General features: G+C 41.4%; 1 long non-coding RNA gene across 1 annotated transcript in view; it reads left to right on the top strand.

The window, feature by feature from the left end:
* Positions 1 to 621: 621 nt before the first annotated feature.
* LOC149121978 (uncharacterized) overlaps positions 622 to 15,523 on the top strand; it is a 412,421-nt gene continuing 397,519 nt past the window's right edge. Inside the window, exon 1 of the long non-coding RNA XR_016222174.1 lies at positions 622 to 954. This is a non-coding gene — a long non-coding RNA (uncharacterized LOC149121978). The remainder of the gene's footprint in view (positions 955 to 15,523) is intronic.

Raw genomic sequence — 15,523 nt, 5'->3', positions numbered from 1 at the left:
AGACTGCATTCGTTATCCATGAAAAAATCATGTCAGAATCAGGATTGTGCAGTGTATGCAACTGCAACCTACGTTTTCTTGTAACATTATTCTGTGAATTTTTCACATTTCATTCATTTCTCTGAAAACACCATTTTGAATAGCTGCCTATCTTATCTTATGAAAGTATCATTTATTTCACCAGTCCCTCATTGTTGAATAATTGATTTTTGAAAGATTTGCACCGTAATAAACAATATTATGATGAACATCCTTGTGTCTTTATGATCTACATGCTATGGATAAAAAGAGCCTACATTTAACTGAGTGCTGATTATTGATCAGATCAGGCCAATGTTTTGCGTGCTTTCCTTGTGTTTTTATGAGAAGTAAATGAGAAATTTATGTAAATGATGTTATATTCCTCTTATCATTTCGATTTTGCAGATGAAGAAACCGAGGCACAATGGAGTGTTAAATTACAGGCAATATAAATCCAAAGTTTAGGCAATACTCTATGATCTTTCTCTTAATCTGTTTTTCTGGTGCTTTTCCTAAATTTATATCCTTACAAGGAGACTTTTGTGGTCAAAGGGCTTGACTTTTCTGAAACCTCTTGCTGAGATTTGCCAGATTATTTCCAGAAGCAGTGAGAACTTCTACCAGCAGAGTATGAGGGTTTTATTTTATCCTAGTCAACAACAAAGAATGCTAATCCTTAATTAGAACCATGATAAAGAACAAGTAATCTATTTTCTTGTTTTCCATCAGATGTTATGAACATTGATTGCTCTTAAGGAGCCTTTCATTTTGTTTTTTAGCACGCTCAATTATTTCAAGATCCCTTCCTGTCTAAAAGGATCACTCACATTTCAGAGAAGGAATTTTGTTTGTGGAATGAATCCATGAAAGAGAGCAGGGAGAGAGCCTGATTCAGCAGCCTTGTACAGGTACAGCAGGAACTGTGGAAGGCAGGTAAGTGAGGATTTGCAAAACAGGGGAGTGATTTTTTTTTTTTTTTTTTTTGACAATTGGAGCATTCTGAAAAAATTCTTTACTGGGATCTTTCCTAATCTCAGTTGAACTGCTTATGTAAAATAAGCACTTATAGGAGTCTTTCTGCCTACTAGACTCCATCATGTGTCTGGGAACACTGACTTTGAATTCTGGATGGGAGTTTAGGGCCATGAGGCCCCCTCGTTTATTACACGGAGGAGGAGCCTGAAGCCATTGCCACCTCTTTGGGGACAGTTCCCTAATCTGGGAATGCAGCTGCAGGAGCTGATCGGTTGTTTTCCTCTACTCAACGTCAGAGGAACTCTTTGGAAACGTCTTAGAAGGTGGCAGGAATTACTGTTTTATTTTAGCACTGGCTTTGACTGCTCTTACCTTCAAAAAGCTCTGTACTTTATTTCTGAATTCGGAGAGATTTCTTTGGAGAACCAAGAAGTTTTCACTAAGTTCTGAGCTCTGACATGATATTGAACACCTCCAAGTTCATTTTCTTACCACCCTCTTTTCCATATGTTATGAGATTTAAATGAGCCAGAGTATGTAAAGTTCATAGAGTAAGACTTGCTGGCAGAGAGGAGGTATTCAATAAATATTGATGTGGATAGCGTTCCTTCTCGGGGGGCCCCCTGCTCTTGCTCCTTCCCAGCATGGTGTGTAGTTGTGTGGCCTTTCTGAGCCTCAGTTGCCTTATCTGAAAACACTCAGATTGTGTTTTATTCTGCACAGGGCAAGCAGTTGATAACCTGTAGCTGGGATTGCTTTGAAATCTGTTAATAGGCTTTAAGTAAATTGTTGAATTGACTGGGCTGTCTAAAGGAATGGATCATATGCAGTTGATTAATTTTCAGCCCTGCTGAATTTATTTCCCCTCTCAGCTTAATTGAGGCATAATTAACATAAAAATTGTGTATATTTAAGGTGTACAATGCAATGTTTTGATAAACATATATAGTGAAGTGATTACTACAATTAACACAGCCTTCACCTTTGCCTTTGTGTGTGTGTGTGTGTGTGTGTGTGTGTGGTGAGAACACTTATACCTACTCTCTTAGTAAACTTCAGATTTATAGTGCATTGTCAACTATAGTTACCAGATTGTGCATTAGATCTCCAGAGTTTATTCATCTTAAAACTGAAATTTTGTACACTTTGACAACCTTTTCCCTTCCCCATCTCCCACCCTTGGCAACCACCTTTCTGCTGTTTCAATGAGTTCAGTTTTTTTATATTCCACATATAGGTGAGAGCATGAAGTATTGCTTTCTGTGTCTGGCTTACTTCACTTAGCACAAATTCATTCGTGTTGTCTCAATTGGCAGGATTTCCTTCTTCTTCTTCTTTTTTTTTTTTTTTAGGTCAGCCCTGTTGAATTAAGACAAAAGATAGAGTTTATATAAAAAGAGAGTAACATTTATATTTTTGGATGAAGGATTCATTGCAGCCCAATCTCTTCAATTTTTGTGTTTTTCTCACCTTTTTTCTTTCTTTAACCCTTTTCTTCCACTTTTTATTGTTTCTCTTGATGATAATCAAAGTATCCTCTTCCTTATGATTCAGATTGAGCAAGCATTTGTTCCAGTGATGAGGAGTTGAAATTACTGTCCCCAGGCCACATGAACTCTTGGTTGCTAAATCTCCTGGCCTCTGGCAGCATTTGACTCTGCTGGACCCTACTTCCGAGCGCCTTCAGGACACCACTCTACTTTCTGCCTTTCTCTGCTCTCCATCAAAAACTTCCCAGGCTCATCCTCTTCTGAGCCTAGCATTAGTATTCTAACGTTTCCCTGGGTTTCCTGTGCAAATTTGTCTTCTTATTTTCCATTGTTTTCCTGAGCAACACTCTTCTATCGCTGAAAGCTTCATCTTTGTTGTGTTAAGACCCAAATCTATGTATCTGACTGTTCAGCAGGGCCTAGTGAGTGGACATTTCCTCCTGGATATGCCACTGGCTAGTCCAGCTCACTGTGCAGAGAACTTGTCCTTATTTCCCCTTCATTGGCTCTACCACTCTACAACTCTTTACCACTCTGCAACTCGAGTGCACAACTTACTGGTTCAGATGACACAATCCAGTGAATAAAGTATGATTGTTGCCTTTTCCAAGTAGTATCTCTCTCACTTCATATGTTACTATCTCTGTAAAACCTGATTCAACCCATCATGCCATTGTTGGCACCTATCTCTGCGATGTTATAGAACTCATTCTATTCTATTGCTGTGCTTTATTTTGGTTTCTTTTCTTCTAGATCAGGGGTCAGTAAAATTTTCTGGTAAAGGGCCAGAGAGTAAATATTTAAGGCTTTGTGGGCCATATGGTCTCTGTTGCAACTACTTGACTCTGCGGTTATGGCGTGAAATCAGCCACAGACAAAACAAACGAACGAGTGTGGCTGTGTTCCAATAAAACTTTATTTACCAGAACAGGCAACAGGCTAGATCTGGCCCACAAGCCAGGGGTTTGTCAACCTTTGCTGTAGAATGTGGACTTTTAAAAGCTTACCTAGGAAAGATGGACGAAGCCTTTTACCTGTCAGGTGATGTAACCGGCCTCAGCCTCCAGGCTCTTTTGTGGAGACCAAGTGTACATGCTGTGGTTGAGGTGTGTGTTTCCTGAGGCTGCTGTTACTGACTGTCCCAAACTGGGTGGCACTAAATGACAGCAAGTTACCATCTCACAGCTCCGGAGGCTAGATGTTCCTTTCAAGGGCTGGAAGGGAAAATTGGGTCTGTGCTTCTCTTTCAGCTTCTGGCCGCTAGAAAATTTGGGTTTGTAGATTTATCACTCAAGTCCCCCCACCTCCATGTGCAAGTTGGTTTCTGTGTTCCTATTTCCGCTTCGAATAAGGATACCAGTGAGATTACAGCCTACTCTCACGACCTCGTTTTAACTTGACTACCTCTATGAAAGTCCCGTTTCCAAATAAGGTCATACACACAAGCATTCAGAAATCCAAAATGTCATCTTTGGAGAACACAGTTCAACTTGTGACAAGGTGTATGTATTTTGCATGTATGTCAAGGGGACTTGGGGAAGGAGAGTTCATTCTACTGGACGGTGGAGGAGAAAGAGAGGGAACAACACCCAACACAACATTTGGCCTAGACAGATGACTAATAACTGTAGACTAAGGAAATAGGAAAGGGAATTCTGGGCTGAGCAGACAACCTGAGCAAACCCAGAAGGGCAGTATCATAGGAGCAAAGAATATCGATTGAATAATTGCCCTGGTGCAGCTACCAAATGGTGAGGTTTGTGGAAGAGGTTGAAGTTTGATGCTATAAAGATGAGCCAAAACAAGACTGTGTGTGTGCAGGCTTTGAGAGTTGTCTGGACAGTGTTTGCTGAATGAGTGAAGTATTGAAATTGAAAAGAGGTGGTGACAAATTGGCATCTATGAATTCCTTCTCATACAGTGTACAGAGGCCGACTGTCTTAGTTCATTTTCTGTTGCTAATGACACAATATCACATGTTGAGTAATTTTTAAAGGAAACGTGTTAATTTTGGGTCATGGCTGTAGAGGTTCATGGTCAAGGGGTTGTATCTGGTGATGGGCCTTCTACATGGCAGTGTCCCAAGTTGGGGCACATGTCTCTGTATGTCTGATCTCTCTCCTTCTTACAAAGCCACCAAGATTGAATCATGACCTTATCTAATCCTAATGACCTCCCAGGGGTTCTACCTTCTAATAAATTTCAACCCTTTTACTATTTGTCTTTCAGTAATAATAATAGCCAATATTTGCTGAATGTTCATTCAGCACAAGGCACTGTTCTGAGTATCTTATATATTAACTCATATATCCACCTGTGTCCCCATGGGATGCTATTAGCTCCATTTAATACCTGAGGTAATTGAGGCCCAGCATAACAACTGGTCCAATGTAATCCAGATGGTAAATAACTGATTGTTAACTATTAGATTATAATGCTACCCTCCCCTCTCCTTCTCTTCCTCTATTTCTCCCTCTTGCCATGCTTTCTCATGCTTCCCTCCCCCTCCCCATCTTGGGTCAATCCACCTGCTTCTGTTCCACCCACCAATGTTAGTGTCTGGCATTCCAATTTTTTTGTCTCCTATTTCCTTTTTTCTCCTTATTTTATGCTTTTTACCCCCATTTCTTGGTCTTTCCTTCACTCTACCATTCCATCGCTATTTTTTCATAATTCTGTTAGTGATAAATCCAGTTATTTTAAAGGATGTCTCATTTTTCTTAACAGTAATTAAATTCTTACCCGCTGCATATAAGAACATAGCCACTGCAGACCTCATAGAAGTGGAGGATGTTCAGTGAGTTGCATGTTCAAATATAAACATTCGAAGTATCGCTGTAGCCATGAAGTCCATTAAAGAGGGTTACTGACATGCTGAAAATAACCAACATTGGTTAAGTATATGCAAGACACTCCCCTATCTTGTGCTAGTAGTATTATTTCTGAATTACTGTGATTCTGACATTTTACCCAAATTTGACATTACTCATTCATGCATACAGTATTGAAAACTGAGAACATTTTCCTGAACTTGCCATTTCTGATTCTATTGAAGGAGTAAGTTTAGCGAGATCTCATGCCTAATCAGCTGATAGTAACTTAGTAGAATAAAGGGCATGAACTTTATACTTGAGAAAGCTTTGAAATTTCAGAGGAAAGTCTTAGGAAGAGTTCTGGGAAGATGGTGGGTGGGAGGAGGGTTGGACTACACTAGATGAGGTTATTTTTCATACAAAGCATTCTTGAGGTGCCCCTCTGCTTTTCTCTGGTATTTTTATTGGATAGAAAATAAACAGAGGCTGTTCGGCTCTTGATCACCACCATACCTACAAAAACCAGCTCTTTAGCTCTGCGAGCAGCTTTGTGTGTATGTGTGTGTGTTTGTCTGGTAGGAATTTTCTGGAGAAGCATGAAGCACTACTTTAATTCCCATGGATGCTGCTTGTTCCCCAGAATGGAAAATGTTCTATTTTTGGCCACAAGAATATTTCTGAGGGAAAAAAAATTAAACAAAGCATGGCAACAAGTTCACATGTGTAGTTTTCTGAGTTTTAAGATGTTTAGAGGGTTTAATTTGTTTGGGGGAAGAACAGCTTCTTAGATTCAAAGCCTTCAGATTGATAAGAGCAACTCTTCCATTTGGATTCCTGACTTAGGACTTAAGGGCTTGGGTAAGCAGGATGACAGGGGCCAGGTCCTGGCCTGGAAGCCTGTAGCATGGCCTCTGATTGCCCATGGCAAGTGGGTGGGTGTGGACAAAAGGCTTTTTGCACCTGAAAAATGAAGACAAGCATTTTCTGCCAGAGCTCCTGTAATGAGTCTATCATGAGTTGTAACGTAATAGTCACCCCCAAAGCCAGACAGCCTTGTTGGCATCCCTGCCTCAGCAGTGCAATTGGCCCCAAGCCTTTGATGGGAAGGACTTCCAGGGGCAGTTTCCAGAAGCTTCTGATCTCAAGACAAAAGTGGTGGGGGCCAGCCACAGGGTGAAGGGGGTCGATTGTGGCCTTTCTCCCATCAGACACCTTTCCAGGAAATTTTTTGCTGCCATAGCCTCTTTTGCTGCTGTTTGATATCCTTGATAGGAAACATGAGACAAGCCCACCAAGGGCCAACAGCTTTTGAGGAGGGAGCAGGGCCGTGGAAGGGGTCTTTGCAAAGGAGGTGGGGCCAAGTCATACCATGCCGATGCCATCTGAAGGGGTGGGAGCCTTGGAGTGACTAGGATGAGCAATCACAGAAATTGTAAAACCTGAAGCCCCTGGAAAGGGAGCCCTGCCCTTGGGCTCTGATTAAGAAACTGGCTTGGGGAGAGGAGCTGTGTAATCGGATACCCCGCAGCAAGCCCGGGCGGGCGGAGTCCTGCAGGCCGGCCTGGGAGGCGCTCTGCCCATCTTGCTGTTGAAACATTCTTGAATTCCAGTTGGTTGTTTCTTTCATCTGCTTCAAAACCAGCCCTCGGGTAGAGAGGCAGCCGTGTTTCTGGGTAGCATTTAATTCTCTGTAGGAAGGGCTTTTCTCAGGACTAGATTCGGTATCTTTGGCGTTAGGAAAGGATGCGCTGGGGAGGAGGCCTGTTGCGACTTGTCCCTGGAGCACAGCCTCTCTAAGCAGCCCTGTTCTTGAGGGCAGCTCTGGGTCGATGGCTTGTAAGCTTGCGAGGTTTACTTCTCAGTATCTTTAGAGACACGTATACTCTTTACTTTGTGCTTCCTCTCCCTCTCTGCTGGGCAAGGATGCTTACGGAGGCTTGAGGACACATCTAGTTGCCTCTCCTTGAATCTCACATCCTCTGTGTTGTTCAGACTTGTGTGTAGACTGGGTGGGCCCGCTTTTCTTGAGCCAACTGGTTGGCTTGCAGTTTTACCTTCACTTATTCAACAGGTATGTATTAAGCACCTACTAAGTGCCAAGCATGAGGATGAACATGAGCCTCAGCATCTGCTGGTGGTGGCACCTACAGCCTGAGAGCAGAGGCAGACAGGACAATATAGTCACATCTTTAGGAGTGCTTGGAAAGAAAGGAATGCGGTGCCCAGAGAGAATAATGGCCTTGTGACATGTAACAGCATGCCAGCCCTTGACAGACCGTGTATGTAACAGCTGTCCCATAACCTGATAGTGGAGCTGAAGAATTCCTGTTGCCTAGTGACACTGCGGCCATCCTCAGGTGGTAGCACCAGGCATCGCTCATGTGTTTGTGGTGATGCTGGTATAAATAAGCCTGCTGGTCTGCCGGGTGTATGAAAGCACAGCATATACAATTATGTATAGCACATAATGCTTGATAGTGATATTACACAACTACATTACCGGCTTATGTATTTGCTGTATTATACTTTTTATCATTATTTTAGAGTGTACTCCCACTGATTAAAAAAAAGTATATTGTAAAACAGTGACTGTGTTGTGCCGGCAGGAGCCACCTATGTCTCGTGTTTATTCTGTGTCTCAAATGCATCTTGTGTTTGATTTTATCTTGTGTTTTTTTTTTTTTTTTTAATTTCACTTATGAGAGAGAGAGAGAGAGAGAGACAGAGAGGAGACAGAGAGAGCTCTCATGTACTGGTTCTGCAGCTGAGAGTGGAAGTCAGGACCTCAATCCAGGTCTCCTATGTGGGTGGCAGGAACCCAGTTACTGACTGCTTTTTCCAGGGTCTACATCAGCAGGAAGCTGGCATCAGGAGCAGGATATTGAACACAGGTACACTGATAGGGGACAAGGGTGTCTACACCTCTAGGCCAAACAATGCATGCCCCTGACCTTTTGCTGTTTTGTTCATCATGGCCCTTGGGCTAATTGCATTTATATAATATGTATAAAACCTAGGTATGTTATAGGTCATGCCATCTAGGTTTGTGGCAGATCACTTTATGATCATCACTTTGATGTCAAAATCTTCTAATTCATTTTCTCAGAACTTATCCCTATTATTAAGCCCTGGAATTCTGTAAGATATGTTTTTGAAAGGGTGAGCAGGAATGGTCTTCCTGGGAGGGTACAATTTTAGTTAACATCAAAAGAAGCTAAATTAAAAAAAAAAGATTAACATAATTCTTTACCATTGTTAAATATCCACTCAATATTCTAAAAAAAAAAAAAAAAAAGAAGCCAAGTAAAGAAAGTAGGATGAGATTTTCAGGAAGAAGCAGCAGCAAGTAGCAAGTGCAAACATTCTGGGGTAAGAAAGCAAAATGCATCTGAGGAACTAATGACATCTCTGTAGGCAGAGGAAGGAAAGCAAGGATGAGAAAGGCCTGAGATGAATTTGCAGAGTTAGATGCAGGGCTGGATCAGATAGTGCCCTGTGGGCCAAAAAAAAAAAAAAAAAAAAAAAAAAAAATACCACCAGGAGGTTAAATTTTATCCTGGTGTTGGAAAGTCCCTGGAAGGCTTGAAGCAGGGGCATGACGTGAGCTTCCTAGTTTTGAAAGAACACCAGCTGCTGTGTGGAGAATGGATGGGGACAGAGGCAAGAGTGGAAGCTTTAGAAAGTTCTTGCTGATGACCAGACAAAAGGTGATAGTGATTTTCTCTAGAGGGTGGCAGCAGCTCCTTCCTGTCTGTTTTCACTCTAGGTTCCTTCTCCACCATCGTTTCCTGGGGGAGACCATGGCTTTTCTTTACAAGATGTGTTTTGTGGCAGATTGGTATGTTAGATTTTTCCAGAGTTCTTTACATTAGTTGTCCCATTGCATCATGTCAGTAGCCCTGGGAAGACACAGGATGTGATCCCATTTGGTGTGTAAGTACAAGGGAGGTTATAGTAAGTTTCTAGTGGAGCCAGGTTCTTGGCATTGCCAGCCAGGCACTCTGATGCTGCATGTGACCTGCGCTGTTGACCTTTTGGTTTTGTATTAGCACTCGAGACTATAAAAAAAAATTATTAAAAAGAAAGAGAAATGTAAAGGAAATGTGAGTCCAAGATTTTACTTAACTCATTAATTGAAGAAAGAACCAGTGAGAGATTATTATCTATTCAGGAACTAAGAAGTGAGGATATTTACAGGCAATTTAATAATACTAATTTAAAAAGTTGGGAAAAGATGGCTGGATTATTATAAACTGATGACTGGCCAAAAGGACATAAATCTTTGGGATTATCTCTTCTACCAGGCAGAAATTGTATCTTTATGGGACAAAGATCTGCAAGATAACAGGTGACTTTAATAAGTCAAGAACACTTAGTCAATAGCAGATGAGATGAATGAAGTACATCTTAGAAAATCTCTTAGCAAATCCTTGAGTGGCCTTGGAAAGGGGTGCCGCCCCCCTCTGTTTTTGCCTTGTTTAAAAGTTTTGACTAACTTATATAATAGTGTGACTTAGAACAATGATTCCCTTGTGTAATGTCTTTAATATAGGATTTATAGAAAGCCTGGGGATAGAGATCAAAATCAACATGGAATGCATATGTTAAAAACACAACGTAACCTCCCCCAGAATGTGTTGGGACTCAGTCGTTTATCAGACATCTATTGAGCCCTGCCCATGGATATGCAGAACCCTGTGCTTGGCTGTGGGAGCCCAGTGCTTAATACAAAACAGTCCCTGCCCTATGAACTTCACAGTCTAGACGGGGAGACAGACACATAAACGGTTACATTCCAATTTATCATGATGAGAGCTGAGAAGAGATGTGGGGATTGTGTGGGTGCCAGAGAAGGGAGAGCGAGGGGCACTTCCCAGAGATGTACTGGAGTTGCGTCTTGAAGGATGAACATAGGGTAGCCAGCATCTCATGAGAAGGCTTGAGGCAGGGAAGTCCATTCAGACAGGACATCTACAAGCATCCTGAGAAACAGTGAGGATGCGGGTGAAGAGATTTACCTTTTTGGTTATGGCAGATTAATAAATTCCCTCCTCAATTCTCATAGCTCATCACAGAACTCTTAAGATTCTGCCGGGTAGGGAGGGAGCGGGAGGAGATCAGGGAGGGAGAAGTTGGAGTCTCTTGGGCAGGCTTGCAAAATTTTCTTTAAATATTAGGTCAAATTCTCTATAAAAACTCTATTTAAAACTTTTTGAAAGACTTTGAAGTCCCAGAGAAGCAGGAAGTTAATTAGAGTGGCTTTGATATCTTAGGGTATGTTTTAACAGCTGCTTAAGACAGTTTAAACAATAAGAACTTATGTGGTTTGGGATGTGTCTGTGATAGTCAGCTTTGGCCAGAGTGAAATATCACTGCATCTGAGAGCAACAGCAGTTGGCTTTAATTTTAGAAAGAGTTCAAGCCAAAAAGTTCTCTAAAACCCAAGAGAGGAACTTCTAAAGAGGAGGATTACTCCTAGAGAATATGTTAGGAGGTAAAAGATGAACCGAGTAAGGCTGAATGATCTAGACTTGGTCCTCGGAGAAGCACGGGATCTGCCCATTTCTGAACAGTTTTCTTCAGGTGGATTTAATCAAGGATATTTATTGGCAGCTGCCATTTGTAAAGGGGTCCAAATGGGATGGATCAGCATCTGTGAGGAACACTGGGATAACACAAAGGGTGTTCCATCAATTTAAACTTTCTGGGGTCTGTCATTGTACTTGAATGAACACTTAATTTGTCTTCTTTGTCAGCACCCTCAGTTCAGAGCCTGGTCCTGACTGGGTTTCCTCTCTGCTGGAGAAGGACATGTTGAGGAATTCTGTGATAAATGCTAAGGATCTGTCTGTGAAATGGGGTTTCAGGAAATGATGGGGAAGTCTGCTCTGGTGGTTCCACATTACTACTCCTATTGGTGGTGGCCGTGATGGTAATGAGAATGATGGTGATGGTTGTAGGGGTGGTGGTGATGATGAGCATATGAGCTAACCTTTCACGAGCTAGTGTTTATGTGATTGCATTTTGTGCCCATTTATGTGGTATTTTAACCCCCATTTTACAGATGAGAAAACTGAGGTTCAGAGAGCTTCAGTGACTTGTCCACACACACACTTTATTCCCCTGAGTTTTGGCTTCCATCTGGTCTACCATTTCTCAGCAATTTATACCATATTGTATTACAGCCTCTTTCCCCATAGGCAAAAATCAGTTAAAAACATAAAAGTGGTTTGTAGAGAGGTGCTTTTGGTAATGGGCCAACAGTTGACTGACAGATGACAATATCATCCCATCCAAAAGAGGTAAACTTTTTGTCCAGAAGCACTGTCTTGGGCATGTCATACCAGTCTTCCAAGGACTTCCTGTTTTCTGCAGAATGAAAACCAAGTCCTTCTACCTGCACCGCACATGCCAGGCCCCTGCGGGTGGGGGTGTTTGGGGTCAGAGTGAGTCCTTCCTGCTGCTGCCCTTGCTGATTGTCTTGTGAAGGCTGCTGTTTGTTTCTTTAAAGAAGTTTCATCAGCACATCCCTTTAAAAAAAAAAAAAAACAACTTGGATTTATTGATAAAACAAAACGAAATGAAAACTGAATAAGACCACATGTTGATAACACATAGACTAACACTGAATGGGTTGGGAAAAGATGGGCATGGTTTTTTTTTTTTTTTTTTCCACAAAGATAATCTGTTTTGTTGACTGTTTAGTTTTTTGGTGCAGTAGCTGCATAAGGAAGAACTTTAAATCAGTGAACTTTGGGAGTGGGTTGCTTTTAAAAATGAGGAAATTCCTTAAAATGTACAGACAATAGTCTTCTGTAATAGTAAAACTCTTTTGTTAAATTTTCATTTAAACTACTTTTTTTTTTTTGCAATACATGTATATCTTTTTTTGCCTTACTTTTACATATAGGTATACAAGTAAGTGGGTAGCCTGTGAAAGTCTAATAGGGGAGAGGGTGCAAGGCTGCATGAGATAAGTTTACTCTGACACTTAAGATGCCTTCTACATCATAGTGCCTGGGTTCGATTCCTGGCTGTAGCTCCTGACTCCAGCCTTTGACCAGTGTGGAGCCTGGGAGGCAGCAGTGATGGCTCAAGCTGTTGGATCCTTGCCAGCTTTGTGACAGACTGGATTGAGTTCCCCACTCCTGACTTCCACCAGACCCAACCCCAGCCATTGCAGGTATTTGCGGAATGAACCAGCAGATGGAAACTCTCTCTTGCTCTGCTTCTCAAATAAATTAAAAATAATAAAAATTCCAGTGTCTCAAATTTTTAACAGGTGTTTATCTTTGGAAATGAGAAGTCACAGCTCACAGGAATTCTTTGGGAATTGCTCAGATCCTAAATTATTCTGAAAAATATTTAAACATTCTTCATGATGTTTATTTATTATCCTGGATATCTAAAAGAATGTGTTTAATAAATAAGAAACATCAGGTTCAGGAGTGTTTGCAAATAACTGCAGCCTATAGCAAAGATTCAAGTGCTTGAGAATGCCAGCAACATTATTGGGTAGTATTTGAAATTGAAACTGGAAATTTAAGAACTATTTTGTTTGCCCCAATTTTTAGTTTTTAGGATACCATTATAGGATTTTTATAAAGTGTATATGTGTACATATTTATTAAATATTACCTTTGTTTTTCAAAAATGACTTACTGTTGCTGCCAAACAGGGCTACAAACATGCGCTTATAATAGGGCAACAAGCTAAAGGCAATACTGGCTGATTGGACAAGGATGACTTCCCTCCTCCATCTGCCTCTCCCAGGTCCAGGAAACATCAGCCTTAATCTTCAGCTGCATGTGTTGTTTGTTCCTGTTCTTATTCTCTACTTGATGCCGTTGGATTCTTTTAAACCAGTAATGTCTCTATATTGATTGCTAAGCTTTATTTCTCATCACAAGGTAATTGCTGTATTTTTTCCCAGTTTTCCCAGTGTCTTGGCTGACTCTTCTTAAGTTTTTGAGATTCTGAAGAACAGATAAATTTCCAAAGATATACCAGGAAAGAATTCCCTCATGGAAACACTGAAGTATTGGGTGTTAGTCTCTGTATTCTTTTTGCTTCATTACACATGTGCACTCTTGGATAGGAATGCTTTCTGGTAGTGAGCCAGAATACTGCCTGTCTTCAGAATGGGGACCAAGGATCAGATCAAGAAATCTTGATTTGCTCATCTTGGATAACTCCTGCTGCCACAATTCAGTTGGTGTAGTGGGCTGTTCCTCTAGCAGAGGGCTGCTTTTAAGAAATGTAAAAGTGAGCACAACAGGCAGGACAAACCCATAGCTGGAATGGGTTGTGCAATAGCATCCATCTGGGAGTGCAGTGGTCCTTTGATAGAAATAGCTTCACTGGTCCATGCTGAAGACTTAGATGTTGATTACCCCATCTTCTCATGGATTTTCGACTGACTGTCAAGAGTTAAGAGTGACAGATCATTTGGCACAAACTAGCTATCAGATAATGAACAAGTGGCCTAACATTTCTAGACTGCCATTGGCTGGTCTGTGTGGACCTCACGGGTGGGTGTGGAAGATAAATGAGCTAACACATGTCACCTTGCCCTAGCACCTGATAGCTATGATCTAAGAACCTGCTGGTGTATTGTGGTGTATAATGTGTGTCTAGGAGAGGACACATGAGACTACTGAGAGTGCATCTAACCAGCAGTTTCATTTATTATTCAGAAGTCTGCATTTTCCTTGTGGTACCCACAGCCAGGTGACAGGCAGAGCTTTGCCATCTGTCCTGGCATTGTAAACTTCTAAAATTGGTGCTGCTGTGTTCAAGATGAGGCCAATTCTAAACGATGATGCCAGGAAGGGACCTTGCGTTTGATGAGTCCTCATCTTGACACACCACAGGACTTCCAGGGGCAATGTTGAGAATTGTCAAGAGGCACGGACAGAGGATGGGCAGAATAGATTAGGGGCTGGGCAGCCTGGAGCTCAGCTACAATGCAGTGCAGAGAACCCTACTCTGAAACAGGGCTTTGGACTGTTCTGCCCACTTTTCTCAGTACATTTCCAGCTGTGAGTACAGCTTGGTAAAAGAAAGGATCACCTGGGCATAGTTTGTCTTTGTGAATCTTTCTCAAAGAGATATAGGATCCCTCAGATGCTGTCGTATAATCTGAAGTCAGAGTCTTTTGAGTATTTTGTTATAGAGCAGCCAGGAAACCATTGGCATTGGTTTATGGTTGAAGATTGCAGGGTAAGATTACTAAGGCAAACTTCAACACATTTAGTTTAGTTTTTATCTTTTTTTAAGAAATCTGATATTTAAAAAAGTATTTGAGAGAGAGATAGAGCGAGAGAGCAAGTGATCTGTCAAGTGCTAGTTATTCCCTAAATGCCAGCAACAGCTCCAGTGGGGCCAAAATGAGGAGCCAGTTGGGTATTCGGTCTAGGTCTCCTGCATAGGTGGCAAAGACTCAATTACTTGATCCGTCATTGCTGCTTACCAGGGTGCTCATTAACAGGAAGCTGAAGTTAGGAACACAGCTGGGATTTGAGCCCAGGCACTCTGATATGGGGTGTGGAGATCTTAACTGCTAGGCTGAATGCCCACCCTAAATTTAGTTTTAAAAGACACTTTCCTTTCTCCCTAACTGTGTGATTTTAGATCACTTACTTATTATCTCTCAGATTTTGTTTCCCTGGTTTAAAAGTGGGGATACTGATTGAGATTACCTTGCAGATCCAACAGAGTAATATAAATAGAAAGCTCTCGACAGATGGGTATAGGCTTTCAGTGTTACACAGTGAAAAGAGTTTTGAAATCGATGGGTGTGATGATTGCAATATCACTGCCCTGTGCACTTTAAAAAAAGGGTTAAGATGAAAAATCTTATGTTTATGAGTATTTTATCATGATAAAAAAATTGGAGGAACAAAACAAGCTCTCCACAGAGATCCTGGAACACAGTAAACACTCAAGAAATGTTAGTTATTTTTATGATTGCAGTTGAGTCAAGGAGGTGTACAGATACTCTTTGATGTACTCTGAGTTGCATTCTTGAGAACATTAAAAATGATTTTCTCACAAAAAGCATGGTGGAGAAAGGAATGGAATGAACTTAGTCACTTCTGGGGACAATGATTGTCATCTTGGCCTGTGTTTGTACAACATGGTGTGTCTGGACAGGGACAGCATGAAGTGAAAGGTGAGTGGAATGGGAAGGGAGCAAAGAGGATACAGCCCCCTATTTTGGGT

The sequence above is a fragment of the Oryctolagus cuniculus genome, chromosome 15 (assembly GCF_051225735.1).
Source record: "Oryctolagus cuniculus isolate XC-2025 breed Fujian yellow rabbit chromosome 15, ASM5122573v1, whole genome shotgun sequence".
NCBI lineage: Eukaryota > Metazoa > Chordata > Mammalia > Lagomorpha > Leporidae > Oryctolagus > Oryctolagus cuniculus.
The sequence above is the reverse complement of the archived record's forward strand: the minus strand, read 5'-3'. Positions and strand labels throughout refer to the sequence as shown.